The sequence below is a fragment of the Ambystoma mexicanum genome, chromosome 6q (genome assembly GCF_040938575.1).
Source record: "Ambystoma mexicanum isolate Mex_15411 chromosome 6q, UKY_AmexF1_1, whole genome shotgun sequence".
NCBI lineage: Eukaryota > Metazoa > Chordata > Amphibia > Caudata > Ambystomatidae > Ambystoma > Ambystoma mexicanum.
This window is the reverse complement of record NC_090937.1, coordinates 846,579,711-846,596,011: the sequence shown is the minus strand read 5'-3', so window position 1 is coordinate 846,596,011 and position 16,301 is coordinate 846,579,711.

The window sequence follows — 16,301 nt, the reverse complement described above, 5'->3', positions numbered from 1 at the left end:
CTACTGTAAGTAGATCCGGGGTCATAACGGGAGCACCCCATCTTCTCCCACACCTCCTGCACTTCTGGTGGTGCCCATCCCTGCAACTCTGCAATCTGTGCTATGGGTAGTGTATTAAATCCATAGAACATCACCATGTTGTTTGTACATGTGTATTGGGTTGGGGCAGCTGCGATGTCAGATATTTCAGGAAAATATGCTGCCCTTTTGGATTCAGTAGCTTTGTTGTCGCAGTAATCATGTCTGAACCTCAGTTGAATTAGTCTTTCTAACAAAGGTGCATGCTGTACTGGTGTACCATCAGCATGGTGAAAGCCCCTCCTTTTTCAACGTGACAGCCCTGCATGTATGTGGATGTCACATAGTCATGCACCATTACCGCCTCATCCTTCTACCAACTGTGCCACTTGCGCTGAAAAATGTACTGGCAATCTTGCCTTTGTCACTGTTTCAAACTTTTCACTCTTTCCTGCCTTCACTACTGCTGTTCCACTGTGTCTCACTCCAGAGCTCTAATCTATCAGCGATGACCCATCAATGAAGAAAATTAACCCTCCTCATTCTACATTTTCTTTGACATGAGGTACATCGCCATGTGATGAATCCAATGGATTCATCACTGTTTTCTCAGCGGTGTCCTCCTACCATGTGACATGGGGGCAGCAGCTGCTACCTGATCCTGACCCAAGCGGCAGCTGTATGAGAGAGGATCACAATCTAATGACCCATCATGATATTTTCCTTCTTTCACCCATAGAGAATAGTAGAACGCTTTGGTGACATCCCAAAGGTCAAGTCTCAACTAACTGGCCAGGTAAAATTATGAAAGCCACTTTTCCCAACTCCACATACTCTTCTTCCAAACATAGTTTGACTTTAAAACCTATGACAAACAAGTATACACTATTCACAAAAAGGGACTACTGTTCCCACAATCCACACAACATTGGGATGAAGAAGAAGAGAGGAGTAATGATGATCACTTCCCACTGCCAGCAGTCAAGTCCTTCCCCAATTCCTATTGGCCAGAGCCAATATAAAAAGGTCGAAAAACTCAGGCAGTGTGTGAGAGGCCCTTCCTGTAGGACCTGGCTACAGAATTCATGTGATAGAAAGGAAGGAACGTCTGAATGATGTTTGGGCCAGAGGAGAGGGGACCCCTTCTTACCCAACTGCCAAAGGGGAGCTGAGAGGAGCCAAGAGGACCAGTGTGGCCCCTCCAGAATGAAGGGGAACCCCTGGGCCTTAGCAGGGTGTTGCAGCCCAAAGCTAGCTGCAGGTTTCCTTACTGACAGGGACGCCAGGAAAAAAGATTCCTGTGTAGGCTACAGCAGAGGTGCAGCAAGCAGCACAGAGGGAGACATTGGCATCCACGCCCGGGCTCCTGAACGCTAAGCACACTGACAGAGCCAACAGAGCAGAGAAGACCTTTGGGCAGGAAGAGGAATGCTGCATGGAGCAGGAGGGACCATGGAGACGCCTGGTGCAGTGCAGGAGCTCCTGGGGTTCGGTCGCTCAGGGAGGCAGCAGATCTCATCCCGGGCTAAGAAGGAGAATTGGCAGGTGACCACAAAGGCACACCAGGTGCTGAGGGAACATCCGCACATTCGACTCGGAAGCCAGAAAAAGAAGCCATTACGCAGGGGCGCGGACAACATCAGGGACGCTGGAAAAGGCTGATGAGTTTGCCCAAAGCAACTGGGGACAAAACAGCTGCACAAAGAAATGCTTGAATGGTACAAGATTGCTATTGCAGAACATATTAAAAAAACAGAGTCTGTTTGAATGCAGTCAAGGCAAAGTACAGATTCAACAACCAATAAAACAAATGTTTGATGCCGAAAATCTACAAAGGTACAGTTTGTTTGAATGCAGCCAAGGCAAAGTACAAAAGCAAGATTCAATGAGAAGAATGTTTGAATGCAGACAAGAAAAAGTATAAAGGGGAAACCCCACGGAAATACAGAAGCATGAGATGCTAATGCGGGGGAGAAGTTTGAACAAGCACATTTGAGTAAACATATTACCACAAATAGATATATCAAACCACAAATAGATATACCAAGCAGCACATGGTATATGCTAGTGTGGTATGTCAAGGAACTGTTGAATACATAAAGAGCCCTGGCAGGTGAATACCCAGGCAGCTGAAGTTGAATCTAACAACTGTGAAATACATAGGAAGTCCTGGCAGGCGAGTATAACAGGCAGTGCAAATTGTGTAAAGATTCTTTTCAGAAGAGGTCACCAGGTAATCTAAAAATCCTAAAGAGAAGTCCTGGCAGGCAAGCATACCAGGCAGTTGAAATTGTAAAAAGATTTCTGGCAGGGACTATTCCAGGTAATCTGCAGTACAGAATGATTGTTACAGAACTCTTGGCTTGAACAGAATGTTTTGCTTGAACAAGAACTTTGTGAGTCTAGGGATGACACCAAGGAACTGTCAGCTGAAAAGACATTTTGCCATCCCACTTAAGATTCCAGGGGAAAGTGGCCATCCTCTGGATCCAATGGTCTGTACCTTGGAGAACATTTTTTTAGAGTAACCGATTTGGTTGGTGGAACAATCTAGCAGTAGACATGTAAGTAAATTCTCAAACAAGGGGATGCCGGTGCTTACCGGATCCCAAGAGCACATTGGCTTGGGGCGTGGAAGTGTCCAAGTCCACTTGAAGAAGATGGAGCCTTCATCTTATGCAAACGCAGTCATTCCTGTCAAGAAGATAAGGGAATGATCAAAGAGGCTAGGATCAAAATACAGGTGGTACAGGCCAGTGTCTTACCTCTAAGGCCTGTGGCAATTTGTCACGGCTCGTGGTAAGAGTGAAAGTAGTGGTCTAATAAGGATCCTTGCTGGGGATAATTAAAAAGAAAAAGAAAGGACTCAATGGTGGTCAGCGGTGCCACTACGGTGGTATTAAGAGGTGCCGTGTGCTCAAAATGAGTCAGAGTGCGTCAATTCCCAAGGTGACTGAGTGGGTAAAATGCTGCCAGGGTGGAGACATGCATGGCTGATGTTCGTGCCTCCAGGGTGAAAAATATGGTGGCCAGAGTCATTGTGGTGGTACGAGGTTTAGTTAGCTTACCACGAGTGGATGTGTGAGTGAGCCCAAGGTGACTGATGGAGGCTATGGATGGGACATGGAGCGTTAGCGTGAAAAAGACTCGTGTGGATACATGCAGGGCTGAGTGCACGGTCATGTAGCAAGACTCATGCTGTGCAACTGGCGTGGTAAATGGCCAGGAAAGCCACAGCAAGCAGAACATGCTGTGCCTATGGCGTGGTAGAGCCCATGGTGACTAATAGAGGCTATGGAATGTACGTCGAGCGCTACCGTGAAAAAACTCACGCCCGTGTGGATACATGATGGGCTGAGTGCATAGTCATGTAGCTAGAACATGCTGTGCTGCTGGAGTGGTACAACAAGCGGAACATGCTGTGCCTACGGCATGGTAGATTGTGCGAGAGCGAGGTGCGTGTACAGCAAAATGGCTTACCTATTGTGATGGCGAGGAGCTGCAGTAACGGAGCTGCCGGCGGTGCGGAGTCTCAGGAGCAGCATGGCTGCGAGTGCGTGCCATTGTCAAGGCAATGGTCAAGTTTATATAGGCGGCGGCTATTGTGGGAGGTGCCTGAGCGAATGCCTGTATCTTGTCGGGGCGGTATTGCCAGACATGGACAAGCAATTAAGAGAGTCAAGCAACGTGGGGTATCTGTGGAAAGTGGGGTATCTGTGGAAAGTGTGTATCATGCCGCCTAGTGAGAAACAGGCAGCTAGAGTGGGTGCACGGTCATATTGATGACATGCGCATGTGTGAAACATATGATGTGTCGCAGTGGGGTGAAAGACCCCGGTGTTCTGAGGCCAAAAAATCTCCAATGAGTTCGAGTAAATGGACCTGTGGGAGTCAATGATTGTGTGTACATTATAAAGACACCGTAGCAGGGAGGGCTCTTTGGTGCCTGTACATGGCCACTGCGTGTGGCCTTCGATAAGGTTTGTGATCACAGCCTCAAAGAGACTGTGGTTGGCAGTAGTTTGACACATGTGTGCATTGAAAGACAGTCATGGTACAGATTTGTGCAGCAATCATGTGAAAAATGTGGGGCAACCACAGCAAATTATGTAAAAAAAAGTGCAACAGTAGTTCAACATCGTTTTACAAAAAATGCTCAACTCTACGGTGATGTTTAAACCTTCTTTTACAGTGCAAAGTTGCAAAGTGCAAAGTTGCAAAGTGCAAAACGATTTTTTCGGAATATTCGTCTGAAATACTTTTTCGAAGTATATCTACCTGAACACTCGTGAACCGACACAGAGCGGTCCGACAAGGAGAAAGACAACATCACAGGACTCAAAATGAAATCAACATCTATGCCCCCTCCTAACACCATTCCCTGCGAGTTCGAGACCTACGAGAAAATGGTCTCCAGGGATGTGCAGAAGGGTCTCTCACAGCATAACTTCTACTCAGACAACCTGCAGACAGATTAAAGAACTGTGCTTCATTCATTAAGAGACAACCACAATATCACAATCAAACCCGCGGACAAAGGGTGTGGCATCGTTATCCTGAATACCACAGACTACGACAAAGAATGTCTACATTTATTACGTGATACCAACACCTATTTTCCCTTACGAGTGGATCCCACCAAGGAGCTCCAAGACGAAATCCGAAGCCTGACTGACCACGCTCGACAAGAAGCATGGATCTGCGACGATGAACATCTCTTTCTGAATAAAGCTCATCCGTGGATTCCGGCATTTTACATACTGCCTAAGATTCACAAAAGCCTACAAAATCCACATGGAAGACCCATTGTATCGAACCACTGTCCATCTATACTGACTTCTTTCTCAAGCCTTTTGTAAACCAAATGAACTCCTACCTCAAAGACAGTTCTGATACCATCCTGATGCTGGGAACAATCAACATGGAACCAGATTACATCTTGGCTACCTTATATGTTGAGGCCCTCTATACCTCGATACTTCAACAAGAAGCTTTGGAGGTACTAAGACTTTTCGTGGACAAAAGAAACAACATCAAAGCCGTTCCCACCAACTTTATACTAGAGTGCGTGAGACTGGCTATGACGGAAAATGTATTTTTATTCAGAGACCAACTGTACAAGCAAGTCAAGGAGGTTAGCATGGGGGCCACCTTTGCACCTGATATTGCCAACCTCTACATGGCACATTATGAAACAGAAAACATCACGGCAGCAACTAATCCCTACAAAGACAACATCATACTTTGGAAAAGGTACATCGATGATGTTCTTATTTGGCAGGGTGATCAACAAGACCTGACTGCTTTTCAGAAATGGCTCAATCAATGCAACCCACATATCAAATTTAACATCCATTGGGACTTTCATGGCATTGACTTCCTAGATCTACACATCTATAGGTCAGGTGACCACCTACAAACGGAATTATTTCATAAACCCACCGATCGTAACACCCTGTTACACTTCGGAAGCTATCACCCAGAAACCTTGAAGTACAACCTGCAATTCCTGAGGATCAGGAGGAACTGCACCAATCATGACACATACGATAAACACGCTACAGATCTTCAAAACCGTCTGCTCGACAGGGGTTACCCGAGGAAATCCATCAGACACGCCAACAAATGAGCAGCTAACACCGATTGCACTGTCTGTCTTACCAAAACCACCACGTAACAACTGGACAGGTTGGTCTGCGTAACAACATACAGTCCCTTTAGCAACTTGATTAAGAAGACCATCAAAGAACATTGGTCTCTGATTAAAAACACTGGATTACTCCAGAAAATGCCACTATTTGCCTTCAAGAAAAACCGAAACATCAAGGAGTCACTAGTACACACCTTCCTAGAACCACCTAAGCAACCCAACACTCTTTGGAATTTACCACCTGTTCAAGGCCACTATCGCTGTGGAAAATGCACAGCCTGCCTGTTCACGGAGACTACGAAAGTTTTCACACACAAAGACATCTCCTGGACCTTACAAGATCACACCAACTGCACCACGAAGCAAGTGATATACACCATTGTATGCCCCTGTGGACTGGTATACGTGGGGAAGACCATGAGAGCAGTGAAAATGAAAATATGCAAGCACCGATCGTGCATATAAAACAAGGTGCCAGACAAACCACTAGATGAACATTACATCAAGAAAAACCACACCAACATGGACATAAAGTGGTGTGTAATACAGAAAGTGAAAAGAGGTGGGGACATTGATAAAATTCTAACCCAATTAGAACAGAAGTGGGCCCACAAACTTCGCACTGTAAAAGAAGGTTTAAACATCACCGTAGAGTGGAAGCATTTTTTGTAAAATGATGTTGAACTACTGTTGCACTTTTGTTCCATTATTTTCTGTGATTGCCCTGCATTTTTCACATGATTGCTGCACAAATCTGTACAATGACTGTCTTTCAATGCACACATGTGTCGAACTACTACCAACCATAGTCTCTTTGAGGCTGTGATCACAAAACTTATCAAAGGCAATATGCAGTGGCCATGTACAGTCTTCACCTTTAAGCACAGAAGAGCCCTGCCTGCTACGGTGTCTTTATAATGGAAACACAATCATTGACTCCCACAGGTCCATTTACTCCAACTCATTGGAGATTTTTTGGCCTCAGAACACCGGGGTCTTTCACCCCACTGCGACACATCACTTGTGTCACACATGCGCATGTCATCAATATGACCGTGCGCCTGCTCTGGCTGCCTGTTTCTCACTAGGCGCCATGATACACACTTTCAACAGGTGTCAATAGTGCCAGGGATCACAGATACCCACACCGGCTTGCCTCTCTTAATTGCTTGTCCATGTCTGGCAACACTGCCCCAACAAGATACAGGCATTCGCTCAGGCACCTCCCACAAAGGCCGCTGCCTATATAAACTTGACCGTTGCCTTGACAATGGCATGCACTCGCAGCCGCGCTGCCACTGAGACTCTGCACCACCGGCAGCTCCGTTACTGCAGCTCCTCGCCATCACAATAGGTAAGCCCTTTCGCTGCACGGGCACCTTGCTCTCGCACAATCTACCACGCCATAGGCACAGCATGTTCCGCTTGTTGTACCATGCCAGTAGCACAGCATGTTCTAGTTATGTGACCATGCACTCAGCCCCTCATGTATCCACACGGGTGTGAGTTTTTTCATGTTAGCGCTCCAGATACCATCCATAGCCTCTATTAGTCACTTTGGGCTCTACCACGCCATAGGCACAGCATGTTCTGCTTGCTGTGGCTTTCCTGGCCACTTACCATGCCAGTTGCACAGCATGGGTCTTGCTACGAGACCGTGCACTCAGCCCCACATGTATCCACACAGGCCTGAGTCTTTTCATGGTAGCGCTCCACTTACCATCCATAGCCTCTACCAGTCACTTCGGGCTCAATCACACGTCCACTCGTCTTGAGCTAACTAAACCTCGTGCCACCACAATGACTCTGGCTGCCATATTTTGCACCCTGGAGGCACGAACATCAGCCATGCATGTCTCCAACCTGGCAGCATTTTTCCCACTCAGTCACCTTGGGAATTGATGCACTCGGACTCATTTTGAGCACACTGCACCACTTAATACCACCGTAGTGGCATTGCTGACCACCACTGAGTCCTTTCTTTTTCTTTTTAATTATCCCCAGCAAGGATCCTTATTGAACCACTACTTTCACTCTTACCACGAGCCGTGACAAATTGCCACAGGCCTTAGAGGTAAGACACTGGCCTATACCACCAGTATTTTGTTCCTAGGCTATCTATAGCCCCTTTGATCATTCCCTTATCTTCTTGACAGGAATGACCACGTTTGCATAAGATGAAGGCTCCATCTTCTTGAAGTGGACTTGGAAACTTCCGCGCCCCAAGCCAATGTGCTCTTGGGATGCGGTAAGCACCAGCATCCCCTTGTTTGAGAATTTACTTGCATGTCTACTGCTAGATTGTTCGACCAACCGAATCCAGCATACTCTCCATCTGTTTTGCTCCAACAGACCACATAGGATATTCCACTCTAAAGAAACCCTTCTCCTGATGAAGGCCTATACCACTAGAGCTCACCTAGCTCATCACAAAATGGCTGAAAGACTGTCGTGTTGACATGTTATATATGTTGTTGTTCAACTCTTGATTGTGCCCACACTACATGGGCTATTTACCTGATTATGACTCCACTAAATTCTCTAGCTTCCTTCTCAAGGAACCTTTAGAGAATGTACAAACACAAGAATTTGGTTTTTCAAATATGTACCATTTGAATTATTCAACCCAGGTACTATACTCTGTATGTCTTAAATGTTGAATGTCCTATGTTCCTAAAATTGAAGTGTTTTGTGACACTGACTGCACTCAAAATGAATTTGAACTGCAGTACACAGATATTGTGATAATTCTCTGTCCACCAATGCATGTGGTGACTTATCCAAGTTTGAATTGGTCGATTTTCAGCAGATCTTCATGACCTTGCTCACTTGCATTGTTTGATATTACTCTACCTGCCTGGGCAGAGCAAGGCATTAACAAGGTACCCTTCCTCATATTGGCTTTTGATCTAATCACTTCATAGTCTGCAGTTCTCTGTGTTGTCAATGTACTTTTGGGCTTTTCAAGGATGGCAAAAAGAGCATGTTCAACATATAATGTTACTGAATAGCCCTTAGTTATGCTGGCTGATTTCTCAACTGGAAAAGCTGCTGTAGCCAATTTTTGCTCACATGGGAAATGGCCTCTCATTACTGGTTTTAAGATCCCACTTTAGAATTCTAATGGTTTATGTCCCATGGAGGTTTCTGTGTGAGGACAGCCGTCACCACTACACCATTTGAATGGGAGAATAGAAAAAAGTCTTCATTGTAGTCAGGAATCCCTAAGATTGGAGCTGTGGTAATGTCTAGCTTCAACTCATCAAAAGCATGTATTTTCTCACCTGTCCAGGCTATGTCCATTTTTTTGTGTCTGTGCCTCTTTGAGTCCTCCTGAAAGTGGCCTAACATATGTGCTATGGTCAAGACCCATGCCCTACAATAATTGCAAAGTCCTAGGAATTACTGTAATTTGTTCACTGTCACTGGCCTGCTTGTGTTGGTAATTGCTTCTGCTCCTTCAGTTGTCACCTTCCTTCCGTCTTTGGCTACTAGCTGCCCTATGTATAGTTCTTCCTTGTGAAAATATTCCAGCTTCTCTTTATCCCCTGTGTACCCTTTTTCTGCCAATGCAGTCAATAGTTTCACTGAGTCTTTCCTGCACACCTCCTTTCTGGGGCTGCAGACTAATATGTCATCCATATATTGGATGACTGTGCTGTCAAGTTGTACATTTCCAAGTCCACCTGCAGCATCCTGTTAAAGACTTAGGGTGATTCACAGTACCCCTGGGGTAAACAGGAATGTTGTAATCAGATTCTGCGATAGGTAAATGCGGTCAAATATTGATAATCTTCATGCAGAGGAATTCTTCAAATCAATCACAGTAAAATATTTAGCTGTGGAAGGTATGTTACACAATATTATGGCTGTATTTGGCACTAATGGAAATTCTGCCTCAACAATATTTTTCAGGGCGCGTAAATCCTTTATGAATCTCCATGACCCCCCATGGTCTTTTTGATCGGGTACCCCGCTGTGTTGCATGGTGATTCTTTGCCTGATCACGAGTTAGGTGGTAGCCCTTAAATGTGGCAATAACAGTGTTACTACTGCATTTAAGGGTCCGCCCAATCTCGAGTCTGCCGTGTTTACCCCCAGCTGAAAGCTGCGGGTAAACACACCAGAAAAATTCCCATTTTCGGCACAATTACTGATGGCGGTATTACTGCATGGTAATTGCACCGAAAATTCCCCATTGGGTCCAATGGACCCAATGGGGAATGCAGAGTAACGGTTAGCCGCCAACCCGTGATCCAGCAGTAATATCTCAGATGGGTGGGCACTAACACAAATAAAGTTGGGGAGTATCCCACATCGTCCAACTTGTGATGAGACTCTCTAAGGGCACTAATATGCCTTGTCGCATTAGAGCAGCGATGGTTTCATGAATTTCTTTGTCGGCTTCTTTAGACATGGGATACTATTTACTCATGGCAAAATGGCACCCTTCTTTACTTTAATTTTGACAACTCCTACTCCTTTTAAAAAAACGACATCTCCTGTAAGAAAGATGGTACTTTCCTTACCAATGACGTCCTGTGGGGAATCTCTCTGTCCTCAATTTGTAACTGATGTGTGAGACTAATGTTAAAAACCACTTCGCATCTGAGTCCTCATCTTTCAACAATTCTTCATCCGTCAAATCAATCAGTTTTTGTACTGAGTCAAGTGCTATTACTGTGCGCCAGTTTACCCCATCCCCATCCACTCTGTGTAAAATTAATCTGTCTTCTCTCACTTATGCTACTTCTAGCTCAATTGCAATTATCTATTCTTCCACCACATCCATGGGTGTTTCTGGTCTAAACCAAAACTCTGCGGAACAACTCAATAATTTGTCCTGTGTTCATTGAAGCCATGCCCATAACACATTTACTCCATAAAGGAATACTTCTGAGTTTAGCGGCACCCCTCTTTGTGCTTTCTGGCCATAAAATGCCATTATGAATTCTTGTTCATTCACATAATGGATCCCTGGGGTAAAACCTATTATCCCCTCTTCATTAAACAAGATTGCCATGTTTACCTTGATCATCAAATCTTTAACTGATATGTTAACTGGTCTCTTGTGAGAATATAGCAACGGCATTGCCATGTTGTGCTCTACATTTGGTTATGGGTACGTTATCTGCAACAGGAACCGTTGCACCAGAAAATCCTTGAATGTTCATGGAAATACCTGACATCAGGAATTTTCCCTCTCTAACACAGGATAGAGTTGTCCCTGTATCTACCAAAAAGGAAAATGCTTTGTCGCCTATGGTCACCCCAAATCCTCTTGTGGGTCTTGTGTAATCAATAGGATGGAGCACATCAAGCCTTTCTGTGGGCTGTCTTATTGTGGGTACATGTTCAGTCCCATACCAGTGAAAGGATTCCCTTCTACTACTGTCACACGCCCTATTCTAAGTGTAGGTACCTGTGGCAATATGTTTGCATTCCATGGTGCTACTGCATTCTGTTGTACTGTGCCTGTGCCTGTGTTTGTGCTTGCTGTGTCTGAGGCTGCATCCCCTGGAGCATCTGCTCTATTTGTGGTGCTTGTGTCTGATACTGCATGTTACCACAGGCATAATAGTCTTTTGGTTCTGTACTATATGGAGGGGGATATGCTGGCCTTCATTTTGTGCCCAATGCTTGACAATTTTGTTGTATTCCTCCCCTACTTTTGCATACACATGCAATGTGTCCTATCTTCTCGCATGTCCAACATTGTGTGAAGGTCCTCTGAATTGTGGTTGCCCTCCATTAAACCCTCCTCCTTGTGGCTCTTGAAATCTAAACCTTGTGCCCCTGGGTGCAAACCCTTTCCTTGGGGGTTATCATTATATTCTCCCCTTCCTGCAAAATTCCCATTTGCCCCTGTCTGCATAGATTGTGATCCCTGCGCATTGTAAATCTCCCCAGTGTTTTTTTCATTACTGCCCCTTCAACTGTTAATTTTGACATTTTACTGGGACCAATTTTGCTTCCTCAATCTTTCTGTCTTCAACTTTCTTTTTTGTCCTTTTCGTGTTTTAATCGACAATGATGGACAATATTTAATTGTATCTCAGGCCACAGTTTTTCTTCATTTCCCACAATTTTCTTTAATTGCATCTGCACTTCTTCAGGAAGACCCTGACATAAAATGTGGTACATTTTTAAAATATTTTTGCCCCATGCATCCCTTGTTTCTATGCATAATTTCTCCTGAATCTCCTGTATGTAAGCACCAGGGTCTTCTTCCGGTACCATTTTTTGCATCATTATTGTACTCATATCTGATGTGTCTGGGAATTGTATTCTAAGTGCCTTCAAAATGTCTATTTGACAATAATTAAAAGGCAGCCATTCATAGTTTGTATTTTGGGACATCAACCCTAGGATACCCACCTTTTTTCCAAACGTCATCTGATTTTTCATCCAATATAGCAGTGAACAAGATTTTCACATACCCCACAGCTAATATCATGCCTGCTGTCTCTCGTTCTAACTCATAAATCCACTTACCTGCACCTGCTGTGAGAGACAGTAATTTGTAAAATGAATTATTTTGATCTGTCTGCAGCCAAGGTATATACTGGGCTAGTCCTCTACCTTTCTGTACAAGAGGAAAAAGAGGAAATTGTGTCCAGTTTTACATAAGAGTGCATACACACCTTCATTCTTTTTGGCACTTCCACTAAACCACATAGTCTATTTACCTATGAAGTCATCATCTCCTCCCCCTTGGGCTCATCTCTGGGAGCCATGGATATTTAAGTTCCGGCCTTACCGCAGTCTCTTTAAGTGTGACCAAGCTACCTCTCTCCCCACACAGAGGCCTGTAGACCTGGCTCATGCAGCCTCCTCTTCCCCGCTCTCATCACCTTCATTTTCTGTCATTGTACCTTCTTCCTCGTTGTCTTCTCTATCCTCAAAATCTAGTGTTTTAACAGGATCTATCCTATATGTTGCACTCATTACCTCTCCCAATACATCCCTGTCTTCCTCTTACTGATAAGTTCCCCAACTTGCTCTTCTACTGGTGCCGTCCCTTCTGTTCCTGTGTATGCTGTTGCTTTTTCGTCTCCTAACGTCTTCTTCTCCTTTATCTAACCCTGTGCGTCTACTCATGATGTCATCAACTTCCTTGCAGAGTCTCTCTTAACTTCACTACTTTTCCCTTTCTCCATCTCATCATCATTCTCACCTTCCTCCAGAAACTCAATGTCTCCAGAGCTTTGGTCCTCTACAGGCTGGATTACTGCAACAACCTCTTCCTCAACCTAACTAACTACTCCTTTCACTCCTTCAACTAATACAGAATAGGACTGCAAGAGGTATCCTTGGCCTCAAGCCCAGGGACTGACTCTCTCCAGTCCTAAAATCTCTCCAGTGGCTCCTGGTTGCTGCAAGGACCAAGTTCAAAACCCTCTGCATCATCCACAAGGCTTTCTGGGGCCTGGCACCCCACCGCATCCAACTCTATCTCCCTAAATACCTCCCTTTGGTCTTCTAGCTCCAACTCTCTACAGATCAGACACTTCTCCAAGAAGAGAGCAAGATCTCTCTCCTCCGCAAGTGCTTCCCTCTGGAATGGCCTCTCTGCCCCTCTCAGACTTGAGCCAGATCTCCATAAGTTCCAGAAGCTTCTCAAGACCCTCCTTTTCTCTTCCTCCTTCCCTCTCCCCCTCCCCTTCTAATGTTCTCCCTCTGCCTCTTAACTGGCTGCGTGGTTTCTTCAGACTCTTCAGGGCACCTGTCCCTGCTGACCACTCTATCCCCTGCACTTGGTCTCCTCTGACCCCCCCGCCTGCACTTGCCTTTCTGGGCTCCCTTCCCCTGCACTAGTCTGGATGGGACTGCACTCCTTGAGCCCTCCCAATCTGTTCCTTGTACTTAGCACGTGAACCTTTTGCCTCTGCACTCTCTTCTCCCCGCTCTCTCCACCTGACCTCCCCTGACACTCGCTTAACCCTCCTGCACTTCCCCTCCTCCCCTGCAATTCTGTTACAGCACTTGCATGATCCGAATGCCACAACACCTGGTAGAACTGCTTTTGTTTTGTCATTCCCCCCTCTTGTCTTGCTGTGCCTTCAAACAAATTGTGTGTAGGTGCAATATAAAAACACATCAAATAAAAATGAAATAAAGAGACAAAAAGCAATGAGAAAAAATGAGAGGTGTCTTCGGGTGTGATGAATCACCGCAACTATGCCCCGAAGCGAATTAGGAGCTGGGGTTTGTAGATGCAGCTACGCCCAGCCTCGATGACATACGCCATTGACCAGTCAGATTGCGTGCTGCGCTTACGTACTTACACATAACATAAATCAGCAGCAACAGGAAACCAAATCAAGCAGCACAATACGTTAATGTGGCTACGTGCATTTGTGCCTTTCGATCTGGTCAATCAGATTGTGCACTATGGTGACGCAAACATACATAACCTGTGGCTGCGTCAATTAGAATAGCCAATCAGGTCATGCAGAGAGTTAAGGCAGCTACACCCAGGCGCAATGACATATGCAAGTGTACAACATTGACCAATCGGATAGCGCACTGAGGTAATGTGGAGACACATGACTCTTTGCCGCGTCAACGAGAAGAGCTAATTGGGTGATGTGGCACATTAACGCAGCTATGCCCAGGCGTAATGAAATATCTGCATGTACGCCATTGACCAATCAGATTGTGTGCTGAGGCAATACGGAGACACATGACTCAAAACTGCGTGTGCACATCCTGATTTCTATTGGATGATGCCGAAGGCGTGGTTACACTTTCATATTGATGCCAATACAAATCACATAGTTGGTGGGAGTAGCCACGGCTATTCTCCACACCCAAAGACAACTCCTTTAACTTTTCCTCATTGCTTTTTCTCCTGACTACTGCACAGGTTGTCTGTAAAGTAGAAGAAGGTTTTGAGCAAACTTCTCATTTTTTCCCATCCTTTTTTGTTCTTCTTTGCCCATTTACCTCTTTGCTTTGTCAATTCATTTTAGTTCGTTATTTTGTTAATTTAATATTTGTATTTTTAGTGGCATAGTGCTTTTTGTAGTGTCTTTTTTGATTTTATTACATTTTCCTCCCTGTTCAAACATTGGGCCTCATTACGGATTCGGTGGTAACCCTGCCAGTGCTACCGGTGCCGCCGGAACCGTAATCATTTACAGGTGCCCAACTTCCGAGTGTCACTGGGCTATTACAAGGCTTGGCGGCCCGGGAAGTTAGGTGAGGGTAAATTGTAAGTCCCCATTCCCAAAGAGTCCTATGTGACTCTATGGGAGTGGGGACACTGAAGCACCGGCACTGTTGCTAACGCTGCCGGTGCTCCGTAAAGGGTTTGCCTACTGTGACCGCTGCACCCCGCAGGGTCAGGCCTGTTGGGCGCAGCGGCCACAGCAGGCAAACACGTAGTTTGCTGGTCCAGAAACAAGGGTGGCGGTGAGCTTACCGGCACCCTTGTTTCCAGACTGTCAACATTGTAATAAGGCCCATTGTTCACCATGTCTGACGACAGCAGTAGAACTGATGACGTCCTCTGAGTCCGGACACTGTGCCCATGCGCAAGAAATTGTGGGGATGGAAAAACTGCAGACAGCTGGAGGTACTTCATGGTGGAGGAGCACCATTTAAGAAAAGAGATCGAACAGGTGCAGTGCAAGTTCTGCAAGAAGGTTCTTGGTTGTGCACCTTCTAACATGCCAAAAAAGAGCTTAGGAACATCCATCCTCATTCAACACTTAGGGCCTCATTACGAGTTATTAAGGGCATGGCTACCTCCAAACTCGTAATGAGGCCCTAAGTGTTGAATGAGGATGGATGTAATAAGGGCATGGCTACCCCCAAATCCGGGTCCGGGTTCCCTGAATGGGGAAATAGTGAGCCATTCCGACCTTGGAGGGCCCGGTATTTCTCCATTCGGGGAACCCGGATCTGGTTCATTCCCATTACCATTTGAGCCCCCATAAGGCTCAATGGGAATGGGGAGCATGCTAACAACGGGCCCGTTAATGACGGGCCTGTTGTTAGCATGCTGGGCCGCTCGCCGGACCCGCTAAGGACGTCTGGTAAAACCAGGCGTCCTGAGCGGGTCCCGTGAGCGGACCTCGTAATGGGGCGGTAAGGGGTTAACAGCTCAGCATCCTTACCAGCGCCGTTAACTCCTTACTGCCCTCCTCGTTATGAGGCCCGTAGTCTGGGTCCACTGGGACAACGCTGTTGTGGTCCCATTTTATTGCAGAGAAAGTTTAGAAGTGCAAGCAAATAAACCTTTAACCTCAAAGGAAGTTGTCAAAATGATGATGGGGTTTCCCTGAGAGTTGCAAACCCTCCACAAAACGCATTCTACATGTCACAACCCTCGCCCAAAATCCCCTCTGGCAAACCCATTGGCCAGATGGAGTCAGGACTCAGACCTCTAGAGCCAGGCATCCTTTTCCAAAACCCTCTTGGGGCCACTCCTGGCGCCTTTGGCGCCAGGCTCATACACCATGAGAAACATGTGCTGGGGAACTACTTTTTGTGTTGCCAGCCAACATGGAGGCATCCACATAGCTTGGTTCCCAGGAACCAAGCTAAGCGGTCTAGTGTTTTGGGTGTGGTAGCCTAGGGACTGCTTTACCTGGACTATTTTTTAGGGGCTATTTAAATCACAACC